The 16,099-nt window shown below is 46.2% G+C and overlaps 1 protein-coding gene across 5 annotated transcripts in view; it reads right to left on the minus strand.

Annotated features, from left to right (window-relative positions):
• DIPK1A (divergent protein kinase domain 1A) overlaps window positions 1-16,099 on the minus strand; it is a 63,204-nt gene that overhangs the window by 19,922 nt on the left and 27,183 nt on the right. The window contains exons 1-2 of one of the 5 annotated variants that reach the window (XM_075003552.1): window positions 9,909-10,007; window positions 437-530 (exon numbers count right to left, since the gene is read on the minus strand). The exons of 3 other annotated variants lie outside the window; for them this stretch is intronic. The gene's annotated coding sequence lies outside the window, so the exon portion shown is untranslated. Of the gene's footprint in view, window positions 1-436; window positions 531-9,908; window positions 10,008-13,108; window positions 13,203-16,099 lie in introns of those variants that run through there. One more of the 5 variants, XM_075003551.1, reaches the window with a different exon arrangement.

The following is a 16,099-nucleotide window of genomic DNA, read 5'->3' on the forward strand; positions in this document are numbered from 1 at the left end:
CAAGGTGACACTGGGAGCGATATTAAGTTGTTTACATCAGGGTATCAATATGCATCTCAGAGGGAGTAGCTTTGTACAGCCGAGGGGGGAATGGAAAGTCACACCATTCACTGAGTTGCACCCATTGTCATATGCACACATCTTAGTAGCCTCAAGGTCTGCTAGGTGGTACTCCCTTGCTTCATTGATAATAAACCTACCCTGGTGACTTTGTCCCTTAATGGATCTTGTGGTCACAGTGAAGTGCATTCGAGGTATGCTTGGCCAGCAGTCTGGAGCAGTAGAGGGACCACACACATACAACCAAAGTTCATCTTTACTACACTGGTGACCCATAACTGTGGATATGGTAAGTAAGCAAGTCTTCCTATTGGTTTAGTTTGGGCTTTTTGTTTGTGTATTTCATGTGCCTTTGTTAGTATTTGTCAGTTCATACCTCTTTAAGTTATTGCTTCAGGCTGTCTGAACATGCAGGCTATCATCTGGTACACTCAAGTCACACTTCTAAATTTATCTTCATTTGTAAAAATCTAGAAATAACATTTTAAATAAGATTTATTTAAATGGAATTTTTAATTTAAATTAAATAATTTTCTTTTAATGCTAACCCATTTAAAATTAAATTAGAAATTATAAAGAGAAGTTACTCACCTGTAGTAACGATGGTTCTTCGAGATGTGTCCCCGTGGGTGCTCCACAATAGGTGTCGGGCTCGCCTGGTGCTGCAGATCGGAAATCTTCCAGCAGTTTCTCCTGGATCGCGCATGCGCCGGCGCGCGCCGCCCCCCTGCGCACCCCCGGCCACGTGCGCGATCCGGTCCCCACCAGCTCCTTGACCAACCGCCTCGGATGCTCCTGAAAAACACTAGACAAAGATCCGAAGCGGGGAGGATGGGCGGGTGGCGGAGCACCCACAGGGACACATCTCGAAGAACCATCATTACTACAGGTGAGTAACTTCTCTTTCTTCTTCGAGTGGTCCCCGTGGGTGCTCCACAATAGGTGACTACCCAGCAGTAACCCAAGTAAGGAGGTGGATAATCGGTTTATGTGCAGCTTGCCCCCGAGAGGACTACTGTCGACAGACGGGTATCCTCTTCGAATACCTGAGGCAGGGCATAATGCTCAGTGAAGGTGTCGTAAGATGACCAGGTCGCCGCTCTACAGATGTTTTTTAACGCAATGCCCTTGAAGAAGGCTGTTGACACTGCCACCGCCCTGGTGGAGTGAGCCCTGGGTGGGGCCAGCAAACGAGCATTTTGAAGGTCGTAACACATTTTTATACAGGACACAATGTGCTTTGAGATTCTCTGTGAAGAGAGACCTTCTCCTTTTGACCTGGGAGCGAGACAGACTAGGAGCCTCTCCGTTTTACGGAAGGACTTAGTTCTGTCTATGTAGAAGGCCAACGCTCTCCTCCCATCCAGGAGATGCAGGCATGCCTCCTTGCCGGAGCTGTGAGACTTCAGGTAAAACGAGGGTAAAACTATTGGCTCATTAAGATTGGACTCTGAAGAGACTTTTGGAACAAAGGCTGGGTGCAGCCTTAAGCTTACCGCCTCCTTTGAGAATACTGTGCAGTGCGGCATTGCCATGACTGCCACGAGCTCACTCACCCTGCAGGCTGACGTAGTTGCAAGGAGGAAGGTTGTTTTTATCATAAGGAGACATATGGGAACTGTGGCTAATGGTTCAAAAGGTAGACCCGATAGTGTGCTGAGCACCAAGTCCAAATTCCACAATGGTGGAAACGGTTTCCGAGGGGGGTACAGGTTTACCAGCCCCTTCAAGAACCTGGTAACAATAGGATGGGCGAATACCGTGGGCCCTTCCTCTGTATGCCGAAAGGCTGATATAGCGGCGAGGTGGACTTTTAGCGAGGATAGAGAAAGTCTGCCTCTCTTGAGGTCCAATAAGTATCCTAGTATTACAGGTATAGGAACGTCAAGGGGAGCTAACTGCTTGGCGGAACACCAGGCTGTGAATCGAGTCCATTTCTGCTTGTAGGTCTTCCTGGTGGAGGTCCTTCGGCTACGTTCCAGGACTTGTTGTACTCCCTCCATACACGTGCTCTTTAAGGAGCTGAGCCATGGATTAGCCATGCTTGTAGGTGCAGACCCTGAGGGTGCGGGTGCACTATGGACCCCTGAGCCTGCGTGAGTAAGTCTGGCGCCACCAGTAGAGGGAGAGGTGGGAGGTCCAACATGTGCAGAAGCAAGGGAAACCATTGCTGCCAATCCCAAGCGGGATTATGAGTATCATGCGAGCTCTCTCCCTTCTGGCTTTGTGCAAGACCTTGTGGATAAGCACTGCGGGGGAAACGCGTAAAGTAGGGAGCCCCTCCATGAAAACATGAATGCGTCCCCCAGGGACCCCCTGCCCCCACTCCTGCCCTGGAGCAGTACTGGGGACACTTTTTATTGTACTGGGTGGCAAACAGATCGATCTGGGGAAACCCCCATGTATGAAAAATGCGCCGTAGCAGATCGGAGCGGATCTGCCATTCGTGCGTGATTGTGAAGCGCCTGCTCAGCTGATCTGCTTTCACGGTGTGAGCACCCAGCAAGTACGAGGCTTTCAACGTTATGTTGTTGGCAATGCACCAATTCTACAATCGGACTGCTTCCGCACATAGGGCACGGGATCGTGCTCCTCCTTGTCAATTGATGTAAAACATAGTGGAGGTATTGTCAGTATTGAATCCCGACTACTTTGCCATGTAGGTAATCTCGAAAATGTTTGCAGGCGTTGAACACTGCTCTGAGCTCCAGTATGGTTATGTGCAGTGTCTGTTCCGCAGGGGACCATAGCCCTTGCGTTTCCTTGTCGCCGATGTGTGCTCCCCATCATATGTGGAAGGCGTCGGTAGTAAGAAAAATAGAAATTTGAGGTTGGTGAAAAGGCACCCCCACTAGCAGATTCTCGGGGTTTTCCCACCACGCCAGGGATCTGCGCACCTCTGTTGTGGGCGACACCACCCTGTGGACACTGTGGGATGCCGGTTTGTAAAGGCTCGCCAGCCAATGCTGCAGGCTTCACATGTGCAACCTGGCATTCTGTACCACAAACGTCGCTGCCGCCATGTGGCCCAGCAGCTGTAAGCACGTTAAGACCGGCGCCGTGGGGCTGTATGTGATGACTTGCACCAGCGAACTGATGGCGTGGAAGCAGGCGTCGGGTAGGTACACCCTTGCTGTGATAGAGTTTATGCGTGCCCCTATGAACTCTATATGTTGTGTGGGTTCAGACTTTGACTTTGCGAGGTTGATGACTAGGCCCAGTGAAGAAAACGTGTCCACTGTGATGCGTATCATGCACGAGACCTCTGCCTTCGAGGCCCCTTTTTGCAGGCAGTCGCCCAGATATGGGAAAAATAAACACCCCCTGTCTGTGCAGGTAGGCTGACACCACTGCCAGGGTTTTGGTAAAGACTCTGGGGGCCGAGGAGAGGCCGAACGGAAGAACCCTGTGCTGGAAGTGCTCCTGGCCAATCGTGAAGCGGAGGAAGCGTCTGTGTGCCGGGTGGATTGTTATATGAAAGTAAGCATCTTGTAAGTCGAGTGCTGCAACCCAGTCTCCATCGTCCAGTGCCGTGAGTATCAAGGCGACTGTGATCATCTGAAAACGTTGCTTGCTCAAGTAATGGTTGAGGCCCCGAAGATCTAAGATGGGCCTCCAGTCTCCTGTTTTCTTCTCTGGTAGGAAGTAGTGTGAATAAAAACATTCCCCTGGAATTATTCCGGCACTCTTTCCACCGCCCCTATGAACATAAGGTGATTCACCTTCTGCTTGAGCCTCGCCTCATGGCAGCATCCCTGAGGTGAGGCCTGGTGGGAGGCTTCGTCGGTGGAAGCGACTGGGAGGGGATCGCGCAACCCGTGGCTATGATCTCCAGCACCCATTTGTCTGTGGTGATCTTTTGCCATTGGGAGTGGAACGGTCTGAGGCGATGATGGAACATGAGATGAGAGTGGCATTGAGCGAGGGTATTGATAGTGTAGCCCCCGACATACCCGTCAAACTTGTTGCCTTTGGGCCTGACCCAAGGGTGTACGGCTTTGTTGAGAACGTGACCTACGAGTTCTGTACTGTTGCTGCTGTTGATAGCGCCCTTGGCCGTAGCCCCGTTGATATTGAGCACGCTGTGGTTGTAAGCGTAGCATCTTTGCTGAGGATAAAATTTTTCCCTCCTGTATGGGGGAGAAAAATGCCCAAGGCTCTAAGTGTAGCTCTCAAGTCCTTACTGGAGTGAGGGACCGAGTCGGTTGAGTCTGCAAACAGCTTGTGTGTATCAAAGGGAAGGTCCACGATCTTTGCCTGTAGGTCCCTCGGGATACCCGACGTCTGGGGCCAGGATTCTCTACACATAACCACTGCTGTAGCCATTGAACGTGCCGCCGTGTCCACCACGTCCAGGGCAATCTGGACTCCCATCCGCGATGCTGCGTAGCCCTCTTGAATAATCGCCTTTAACACAGTCTTTTTGTCTTCTGGAAGTGAATCCATGAGGGGAGTAAGCCTGGAGTAATTATCAAAATTATGGTTTGCTAGGTGTGCCCATAATTTGCCATTCTCAAAAGCAGGGTAGGAGAGGAATATACCTTCCCGCCAAACAGCTCTAGCTTCTTAGCATCTTTGTCCGATCCCCCCGATTTGTATTGAGAAGCCTTTGACCTCTGCTGGGACAACTTGACCACCAAAGAATTTGGTTGTGGGTGACTGAAGAGGAACTCCATGCCCTTTGCCGGGACGAAGTACTTCTTATCCGCTCTCTTGTTCGTAGGCGGAACAGAGGCCGGAGTCTGCCATATAGTAGTGGCTGACTCCAAAATGGCTTCGTCCAGCGGAATAGCAATTTTGGATGACGCCGGGGGTCTCAAATTTTTCAGGAGTTTGTGATGTTTCTCCTGCACCTCTGCCGTTTGAATGTCTTGCGTGAAAGCCACCCTTTTAAACAGCTCCTGAAACTGTTTAAGGTCATCCAGGGGAGAGACATCCCCGGGGGCCATGGCCTCATCTGGGGAGGATGAGGAGGAACCACTAGGGTAAACCTCCCTCGAACCCTCGGGCTCCTGAGGTCGATGATACACTTGCTCGCTGGAGGATTGTGAAGGAAAGTCTCGGGGTTCTAAAATTAACTCCCCTTGAGACAACTGTGTTTCCGTCCCCGATCGGGAGTGCCCACAGGGGTATTGAGCGGCCAGGGGGGACCTGCCCCTGGGTGTAGGCATGTGGTGTCTGTGTCCAGCATGATAAGGACGACCATGGCAGCATGGGCAAGGGTCCAGGGATGGAGAGCTAGACCACTCACGGGGTGCGTACCCCTGATGTCTGGGAGAGCGAGACCTCCGCGACGACACAGATAGAGGTGAAACTGGCTTGTGATAGTACTCCAGGGGATCTAATCCCAGAAATGGTGAAGGTGGCCCAAGCCAGGGTGACATTGGTTGGAGGAACGGAGAAGGAGGTTCCGGATGGGCTGGTGGAGACACAGGCCTTCGGTGCGGCGTATGTATCACAGGGGGAGGGCTTCGTGCTAACAGCAGCGCAGCCCTGTCCGGAGATGGACTGCAGTGCCGGGCTTTTGATTTTGCCTTGCCCCTCCCCTGCGGGGCCGGCACCACCCCCTCCCGTGCCAGGGATCTCGGCCCCACTGTCAGTGCCGTGCTCAGCACCGTCAGCTGCGGTGCCGCGTGGGTATCCTCCTCCAGTGCCTGCAGACTCCGTGCCTGGCACCCCTGCACCGTTGATGCCGTGGGGGCCAGTGCCTGCCTCGCTGACGCTCTAGGCGCCATGCGTGCCGGCTGTTGTATAACCGGAGGCTCAGCCTCTGCCATGTGCACTGCCGCGCTGCCACTTGCCTGAGTATGTGGCTGGGGGCTGTGTGCTCCGCTCGTCCTGCTCGCTGCAAACACTGGCAAGGATTGAGCCAGGGAGAGTTTCCTCCGTTTCTGCACTGAGGGGGTCAGAGAAAACTGCCCTCCTCTTATGCAACCCAGAGGGCCCTTCTGGGTGAGGCTTCTCCGGCAAGTCCGGCTGGAGAGCCTTATCAACAAGAGCATTTTACGCCTCGTTGCTCTGTCCTTCCTGGCCCTGGCTGTGAGCTTAACACAATGAGAACACTTCTGGGTAGCCTGTGATTCCGCCAGGCATCGGATGCATTCGCTATGCCCCACGGAGGCCAGCATAGCTTCACGGCATGACTCACACTTTTTAAAACCTGAAGAGGCCATTGCGGTGAGTCCTTTACTGTTAATAGCGTACTTAGCACTTAATCCGTGCCTTTCCACCCCAAATAGTGATCACTGGCCTGCGGGGCAGCGGGCGGCCTAAATGGCCTTCACGCCTGCTCTTCTCTTCTCCGCTTCTCTCTTTCTTTTTTTTTGCTGATATTCTCTTTGTCTTTGCTTTCTCTCTTTTTTTTTTTTGTTTAATAACCAAAAACAACAAATGACACGTAGAAAAAACCCAGTATTTAATCTGACTCTGGCCTTAGCCTGAGTGGATTCCGTCTGCAGCCGATGGTGGTTGAGAAGGAACTGGCGGGGACCGGATCGCACACGCGGCTGGGGGCGTGCAGGGGGGCGGCGCGTGCCGGCGCATGCGCAATCCAGGAGAAACTGCTGGAAGATTTCCCATCTGCGGCGCCGGGCGAGCCCGACACCTATTGTGGAGCACCCACGGGGACCACTCAAAGAAGAACCTAAATTATTTTAAACTAGGAAATATTTGCTAGTGACATATTCTAATGAATTGGTAGAATCTAGTGGCTAATCCCCTGGAACAAAAGAGACTGATGCAGTGCTAAACCAACTTTGAAAACAGCAGTAGTCTCTTCCTCCATGACAGATTAAAATATTGTCTTAATTTCAGTTTATTCAGTGCTGTTCAATTCAATTACTAGTTCATTCAACATTAAGAAATGAGTGGAAGTTGAAAAAGCAGGAAAACTTTATTTCCTTTTTCAATCTATGAGAAATTAAAGCTGATCTTACCACTTGACTTTAGGAATTGAGACTCTGGGCAAAAGTATGTTGTTCTGTCTCTAGTGGGATGGGAACTTGGAAAGGTCAGTTGAATGTGCATTACATCATGCTCAGAAGAGCAACCAAGACACTTTATGGCAGCATTTTGAGTAGAAACAAGTACTATTTTACTATGTTCTGACATTCATTTATACCTCTGAAAAGGCAAGAGTTAATTGGTACTTGTCTGTGGTGGCTGCTATATTCCCCTTCAAATCTAAAATTTTAATTTTGCTTAAAACCTAAATCATTAAGCCCTACAGTTATCAGGAAAATTTGTGAACCTAGTAAAAACTAATGAAGTGAAGTCTGTTAACTAAATTGATATTTAAACTATTATTAGGTGTTAGCTCTGAAACCTAGTGATCGTTTAAATGTCAATTTAGTTAATAGTTTTGTCGCTGAATAAACTCCACAAGAAGAAATAATGCCAAACATTTTGAAGTTGTTATGGGTTGGATTAAATCTCATCAACACTGATTGATGTGAACACACTGTGACATTCTATACTTTGAGGGAGCACCCTGTAACTCTCACATTCCTCACTTTTTATATCATGAGCTTATATTTAAAGCTCTAGCCAGGCAAGCCCCAGGCTGCAGGGCCTGAGGCAAGGCCTGAGGGTACTAAGATGGCAGAGAGGCAGCAAGGGCAGTGGCAGGCAGCAGTCCAAACCCTTGCCAATCATGAGCATCCATTTCAGACTGCAGTTTGCCCCTGCGTAAGGGATTAGATGAAGACAGGCAGTGGGTGACTGACGCAAGGTGGGTATAGGGGCCTAAGGGTTCCCAAGAAGAGGAGGCCCTCAGAGTATGGAGCACTGCAGTAGGGCAGTTGCCTGAGGGAAGGGCTCTGTGGTCAAAGAAGGATGTGGGTCTGGATATAATGTAGAGAACAGGCTTATAGGCCACAGCGAGTGAGACACCAGCCAGAAGAAGGCACTCTGGAGGCTGGACAGACTAATCCCCATGTGACCAGCAGGAGGCATCAAGGTGGTGAGTTGCACCTGGTTACACTGTGGAAGGAGCTAGAGAGGGAATTTTGGAATCTGCTGCTAATTAAAGAGGCTTCCTGATGTAACCAATGAAGGATCTCCTTTGGTTAGGTTTCTGCTGTGTTCATCAGAGAAAGAGGACTTTGTAAATGCCATATAAATAAACAAGACTATGGTCGAAGAAAAAAAAAAGAGAGTCCAGTATCACTCTCTACTCTCGCACAGGGTCCCACAGTTTGATTAGCTATTTAAGACAATAACAGTAACTAGATGTACAACTCAGTGATTTCAAAAGGTTCCCATTACAAAATTGGAGGATGAGGGAGATGAGAGTGAAAGGTAAATATAATTTAACTGTTATGGAGCAGTACTGTCTCCAGCTAGAAAAAATTTTCTTCAGTTCATAGCTAGGATACAAGACTGCAAAGGAAAGCTCAGTGTGCTGCAGAAGTCAATGAGGACTCTTTAGAAGATGTTTTTTTCCAGGTATTGAACCAATACCATGACATAGTGTTGAAGAGCTCAGCGTGCCAAAGAAGGTTCAGTTTTGCAGATGAAAGACCTGGGGGCCTCAGTGGTTTGCAGTCATTACCCACAGAACCCATATCATGGGTTGTTATCCAAAGTGTTCTAACCAACTTGTAGTTTGCACAGTTACATTCTGATGACTTATTTCTCCCTGAAATTTCAGTCTGATGATGAAGCAGTGGTCAGCAACCTTTCTGAGGTGGAGCGCCAAAATTTAATCTTCTGACCTCTATGCATTGTCCAAGTGCAAGTGATACTAATAATCCCACTTACAACAGCTTCATTAATAAACAAACAAAGATGCAGAATTTCACCATTCAGGTGCTGTTGGCAACATCAGCTGGTCTTTTGTTAATCCACAGGTGGCATGGCTTTGAGCAAGCTCCCAGCTGCATGGGGGAGTAGGGCTGGGGCTGAAATCCCATCTCATGTGCCAATGAAGATCGGCTTGCATGCCATTCTTGGCACGCATGAACATAAGAACATAAGAATGGCCATACTGGGTCAGACTAAAGGTCCATCAAGCCCAGTATCCCGTCTGCCGACAGTGGCCAATGCCAGGTGCCCCAGAGAAGGAGAACAGAAGACAATGATCAAGTGATTTATCTCCTGCCATCCATCTCCTGCCCTTGTACTGAAGGCTAGGGCACCATACTTTACCCCTGGCTAATAGCCATTTATGGACCTAACCTGCAAAAATTTATCGAGCTCTTTTTTAAACCCTAATAGTGTCCTGGCCTTCACAGCCTCCTCGGGCAAGGAGTTCCACAGGTTGACTGTGCGCTGTGTGAAGAAAAATTTCCTTTTATTAGTTTTGAACCTACTACCCATCAATTTCATTTGGTGTCCCCTAGTTCTTGTATTATGGGAAAAGGTAAATAATTTTTCTATATTCACTTTCTCCACACCATTCATGATTTTATATACCTCTATCATATCGCCCCTCAATCGCCTCTTTTCCAGACTGAAAAGTCCCAGTCTCTCTAGCCTCTCCCCATATGGGACCCGTTCCAAACCCCTAATCATCTTAGTCGCCCTTTTCTGAACCTTTTCTAATGCCAATATATCTTTTTTGAGGTGAGGAGACCACATCTGCACGCAGTACTCAAGATGTGGGCGTACCATAGTTTTATATAGGGGAAGTATGATATCTTTTGTCTTATTATCTGTCCCTTTTTTAATAATTCCTAACATCCTATTTGCTTTACTAACTGCCGCTGCATACTGCATGGATGTCTTCAGAGAACTATCCACTATAACTCCAAGATCCCTTTCCTGATCTGTCGTAGCTAAATTTGACCCCATCATGTTGTACGTGTAATTTGGGTTATTTTTTCCAACGTGCGTTACCTTACACTTACCCACATTAAATTTCATTTGCCATTTTGCTGCCCAATCACTCAGTTTTCTGAGATCTTTTTGTAGTTCTTCACAATCCCTTTTGGTTTTGACTGTCCATGCTGGGGTTGCTGACCCCTGTGATGAAGTCTTGTTCACCTCATATCTGACAATTAAATAGGAGCCAAGAACACATTTGCTGCTTTCATTCATCACCATGACAATATGCCATTGAAGCTGTATGATCACCTAAACAACACTCACTATGCCACAAGAATGACATATTCCACAAATGCCCAAAACCTGGTCCCACTTCCCTTTTTCAGAATAAGAGCTCCAGAGAAGCAACTCAATATTTATGTCTCAAAGATTCCATCTGAAGTTGTTTATTGGCTCTTAAAGATGTATTTCCCCCACTCTAAAACACCGTTTTCTAGAATACTCAATAGCAACAAAGAAACAGACAAACACTATGATTTTTACAGACACACATTCACACAAATAACTTTTCAAAATGTAGCTATTGTATTTCTTACATATTAGAAGGAATACATTTCAGCCTCTACACATGAAGAGGCCACTCTTAAAAGACTCCACCTTCAGTTCCACCCCGCCTTTCTTCATGGTAACTTGCTTCAAGCTTCAGAGTACACATTCCCTCAGGTGCTCTGACACACTCACTCCATACAGATCTAAAGATTATTAGAAAACGTATTTTGACACCCACACACATCTGTCAGTAGTCGATGTAAGGAAGTATCATGTCCCCAAAGGAGCATGAATGCAAGATGCAGTACAGAAACCACTCTCATAATGACACCTCTCCTGTCATTTGGAGGAGTGCCAGTCCTTACTTTTGTATTCTGCTGTTATTACTTTTCCATAAAAATAACTGTTATAACAACCAACAGGATTTTATAGCATAATGAATGGAAAAGCAGGTGACTTTTAGATTGCAAATGGAGACAGAAGGTGGCCCACAAGATATTGGATAAAATTGTCAAAAGAACCTAAAATAGATCAGGCTGTGTCTTCACAACCAACTTAAGTCAATGCAACTTACTTCAACGTAAGTCCACTGCAGCTAGCATGTTGCTTGTACATACAAGGCTACTTGTGACAGTATTGCCTATACTCTCCAGGAGTAGTTGTGTTAATGCAAAGTACAGTGTACTGTCAATATGTATCCCAGTGTGCCATTAGCGACTGACAGGCATGCTGGCTTTTGGGAAATTTTCAAAAAACATTGGCTACATCTACGCTATAGCAATCTCTCAAAAGAAGTTCTTCTGGAAGATCTCCTCCAAAAAAACTTCTTTCCAAAGAGTGTGTCCACACTCAAAAAAGCAGATCGAAAGATCGATCTACTCTTTTGATAGAGAGCATCCACACAGCCCCCAATCTTTCAAAAGAACAGACCTGGGATCAAAAAATCTGGTGCCATGAGGACTGCTCTTTTGAAAAAAAGGGCCTGCGGAGTGTCTAACATACTCTTTCCGAAAGAAGCTTTCAAAAGGAGAGGTGCTCTTCCTGATCCCGGAGCAGAAGATGGTTTCTAGAACAAAAGCCACATTTTTGGATTTCAGATCGAAAAAGCGCATTATGTGTGTGGACGCTCCGCATATTCTTTTGAAAAAGGGCTTGATTTTCTGAAAGAACTTGCTAGTGTAGACATGGCCATTGTAGAGTAGAAAGCAGTTACACGCAGATGTGAGGGAGAAATGGAACAAGTTCTCAACTTGCAACTTTCTTTATCCCACAATGCCATTGATATCCCACCATTTTCATGTCTTTTGTTTAAGTTCCACAAACCCAGGAAGCTATGCCCTTGTTACAGTGAGCAATCTCATAGCTCTGCGGTATTGTCACAAATGTTGCAAACACAGGACAAAACTTGTTTGTTCACAAAATCTCATTTTTAAGTTATTTGAAATATTACAGTTAAAAACCCGCTTAGAGTCCAACTGTTTATTAGTAAACTGCCAGTGCTGCAAACAAAATCACTTCAATGGGACAGTCACTCATGAAACATGCTTTATTTATTATGAGAATCATTTTCTACACTTTACACTTCAAGATGACTGGAAAGAATAAAATAGGTGCAGTTTTTCTTTAAATACAAAGAGAATATGTATCTACAAATGGTTGTTAAAAATATAAACATGCTTTCAGAGTATTTGTAACTACAGATTGGACCTCATGGTCCAGCACCCTGGAGACTTGACTGATCCTCAATAAGGGAATTGCCAGATCAGGAGAGGTCAATTCCAGACCCTATAGTCATGGACTTCAGGCATTCCCATGGTCTATCAACAAATTAGGCTGGGGTCCTCTATGGGCGCAGTGCTCCCAGCCCAGCTCTACTGCCAGACCAGGCCACCAGTGTGGCTCCCCTTCTAGCCACTGGCCAGCCTCTGCTGCTGAGCCCCACCTTGATCCTGCCACAGCTGCCTAGGCTCTCTGATCCAGGAGCTCTTTGCTCCAGCAATATCCATAATCCTGTTAGACCACAGATGTTACTGGACCACAGAGATTCAACCTGTACTGGAGTCTCTGAAATTTTCTACAAAAAGGGTAAATACCATGGTTTATAGTGACTAAAAAAACTGTTGCTTATGATGCTTGAAAAAATGCTGGGAGTTTTTTAAAATTGTTTTTGGGGTAGTATGGATGCTCATCCTATAGTTTAGCAAAATGTTACACACCTCTAATATAAATAGTGGAAAGGAGCATGGCATAACATTAACCAAATCAACTCTTAATACAGCTGACTTTTAAAGATTCAGGTAGCCTAGAACAACTCAAATACTCCAGACTCCTTTTACTTGCATCTAGTTTCTCTCCCTCTCTGCCTCCTCAAAATAAATAGAGAAAACTGCAGCTTACAACAGAAGCAACAAAAACTGTCAAATCAGATCAGAAAAATGGTCCATCTAGTTAATTACACAGCACCAAGAGCTTCAAAGGATGGTTCAAGAAACCACATAATGAATATCATTTTTCCAGAAAAGATTTTAAATTCTATAACCCAAGTCAACGGGCTGAGATAAATTCATACCATGGGTTTATATTTTAAGTCATATATATTCTCTAAACTAGAAGAGTCATTAACACTATAATAGCTCACCACATACAAAATTCAAAGTAAATCACTATTAGAAATCTCTCACAAAAAGGCTTAGGAGAGAACTACCTGTAGTAAGGATACTGAACTGCCTCTTACCCTTATAGAAGGTGGTCCTTCCAAATCAGGGCTCAGGTCAGCAATAGGCCAGTGTAAGAAAGCTCACACTTTATCTGCCTGCATCGTATCTGACCTGTGAATAAACAGAGGATTTCAGTTTCCAGAACAGCCAGTTCCCTCAACCTTAATGAGCATTAGAACTGTCAAAAAATTGAAAATGATTGATTTTAAATCATTATCTTAATTTTAAGCCTGGAGGCTAGAGTCCTTGCTAGAGAAAACAGTTGGGGCTTAAGAACTTTGGACCTATATTTTTTGTTTTTTTTTTTTAAAAAACATCTGCATCCTAAGTGTAGCAAAGTTTCAAAAAAGAATCATCTGAGGGATTCTGAACTTTAAACCAAATTAGATGGTCATAATGACCGCTGCTTCATTAAAATACAATGTTATTGTACTGGGAACAGTAGTGGCTACAGCTGATTTTGCAGAACTGGTCACTAGCCTAACAACACGATTTAAGAAACTTTCCTAGCCTGGCCTCTGGCCAGATATGAATTTATTTTGAAAAGTTTGAATAAGATCAGTTGACCCCTATTGACCAAGTAGAAAGGTAGAAAAATAAAGCACACTTTTCCCATTATAAAAATATACTTGCAATTTTATTAAAGTATGAACATAAATCCACAAATTAGCTGTGGACTGATAATTGCAATTTGGCATAAAATATGTACATCTAACTGAAAAGGTCCATCTTCACTTGTTCTGAACAACAACAACCATGGTTGTAGAAAAAAAACTGCAAGATACTACGCTACTTTAGATATAATGCTTGAATGTAATTAAAATAGTGCAACTATAAATATAATACATACTGCAAGGGGTCATTGTTAAAGTTGCACATGCATCTTAATTTGGTGTTTACTGATATTTGTTTATTTAACCTTAATGTTCTTTTAAAAGTTTATGGAATTATTTTAAAACATGGACACTTTAAGATGGTTTAGTCTAATTTAATGCTTTCCTCCTCAACAGTGGTAGGCTCTGAACAACACGGAGTTACCTAAGGAAAACGTAACAATTTCTACTCAATGTTACGCGACACGATAAAGAAGCGACACTGCAGAAACATGAGTACCCAGCGGAGCCGACAGCCTTCAGACCGTTAGGCATTGTGGGGTGGAGTGGGAGCCACAGCTCCCAAAAGGGGCAAGACTGAAGGCAGCTGGCCTTCAGTGCTGCCAGCAGTGTGGCTCCCTCCTGCCCCAGCACTGCTTGGAGTGTGGCACAGCTGCCAGAGTGGCAGCAGACAGAGCCCCAGGCCCCCTTAAATCACCGGACACCAGAGCAATTATCCCATTTAGCCCCCTGCCCTTACACTGGATCAAAAAAAAATCAAATGCTTCAAATTAAATATCAGCTCTTTAGAAAGTTTACTCGAGGCCTTCGTAACGTATCTCACATTGCTCCTCCAAAGAGCTTCTCCCAATGTTCCTTACAATTTGGTTTTCTTGATACTGAGAATGGTAGACCCTGGAACACCATAAGATCATTTCATATTTGGAGTCCAGATTATCTCTTGAGAATATGCTTGGGAAAATGAATTCTTTGTTAATACACTATACTCAGGCTGAAGGATTTAATTAATCTCAAATTCCTCATCATTCACGGTCCACTCCAAAATTTTTAATGTGTATGCACCATGTATTCATTGAATACTGAATATTTTAAAAATGCATTCACATTAAAAGCCAAGATAACTCTGCCAGGGAATTATTAGGTCACTATAACATAAATTCTGCTAAGCCAAGACAAGCAGTCAGCAAATTCCACATCCTCAACTGAAACTGGACAGATAATGGATAAAATGGGAAGTTCATCAAATTATTTGATTTTTCAGTGCACATAATATAGAATCAAAGAATACTAAAACTGGAAGGGACCTTGAGAGATCACCAAGCAGAGTCCCCTGAACTCAGAGCTGGCCTAAGCACCATCTAGATCGGGGTGTCCAAAAGGGATGTAAGGCATTGCTGCCCCAGATTACTCATGGAAGTTGCTCCGGAATGCAACTGCAGGCACCGCTACGCAGGCCGCCCTGGAACGCAGCTGCAGCCACCACCACATGAACTGCTCCAGAATGCAGCTGCAGCCCACCGGAGCAGGAGGAGCCACCTCTGCTGCTGCCACCATGCACTTGTCCCACCATGTGGTGGGGCATGTGCACAGAGTGACTGGAGGGGTGCCCCACATGTGCGGCTCTCCTGAGCTGCACTTCACCACATTGCACTGCCCTGCTCACCACATGTGGTAGATGAAGACACCAGTGAGCTGGATTATCCCTGACAGATGTTTATTTAACCTGCTCTTAAAAATCTCCACTGATGGAGATTCCACAACCTCCCTAGGCAATTCATTCCAGTGTTTAACCATCCTGACTACTAGGAAGTTTTCCTAATGTCCAGCCTAAACCTCCCCTTGCTGCAATTTAACCCCATTGCAGCTTGTCCTACCTTCAGAGGTTAAGTAGAACAATTTTCCTCCTCCCCCTTTTAGGCACTTGAGAGCTATTGGCTACGTCTACACGTGAAGCCTACATCGAAATAGGCTAACGTCTACACGTCCTCCAGGGCTGGCAACGTCGATGTTCAACTTCGACGTTGTGCGGCACCACATCGAAATAGGCGCTGCGAGGGAACATCTACATGCCAAAGTAGCACACATCGAAATAAGGGTGCCAGGCAGAGCTGCAGACAGGATCACAGGGCGGACTCAACAGCAAGCCGCTCCCTTAAAGGGCCCCTCCCAGACACAGTTGCACTAAACACCACAAAATACACAGAGCTGACAACTGGTTGCAGACCCTGTGCCTGCAGCATGGATCCCCAGCTGCCGCAGCAGCAGCCAAAAGCCCTGGGCTAAGGGCTGCTGCCCACGGTGACCATAGAGCCCCGCAGGGGCTCGAGAGAGCGCGTCTCTCAACCCCTCAGCTGATGGTCGCCGTGGCGGACCCCGCTATTTCGAAGTTGCGGG

This window comes from Carettochelys insculpta, chromosome 9 (assembly GCF_033958435.1).
Source record: "Carettochelys insculpta isolate YL-2023 chromosome 9, ASM3395843v1, whole genome shotgun sequence".
NCBI lineage: Eukaryota > Metazoa > Chordata > Testudines > Carettochelyidae > Carettochelys > Carettochelys insculpta.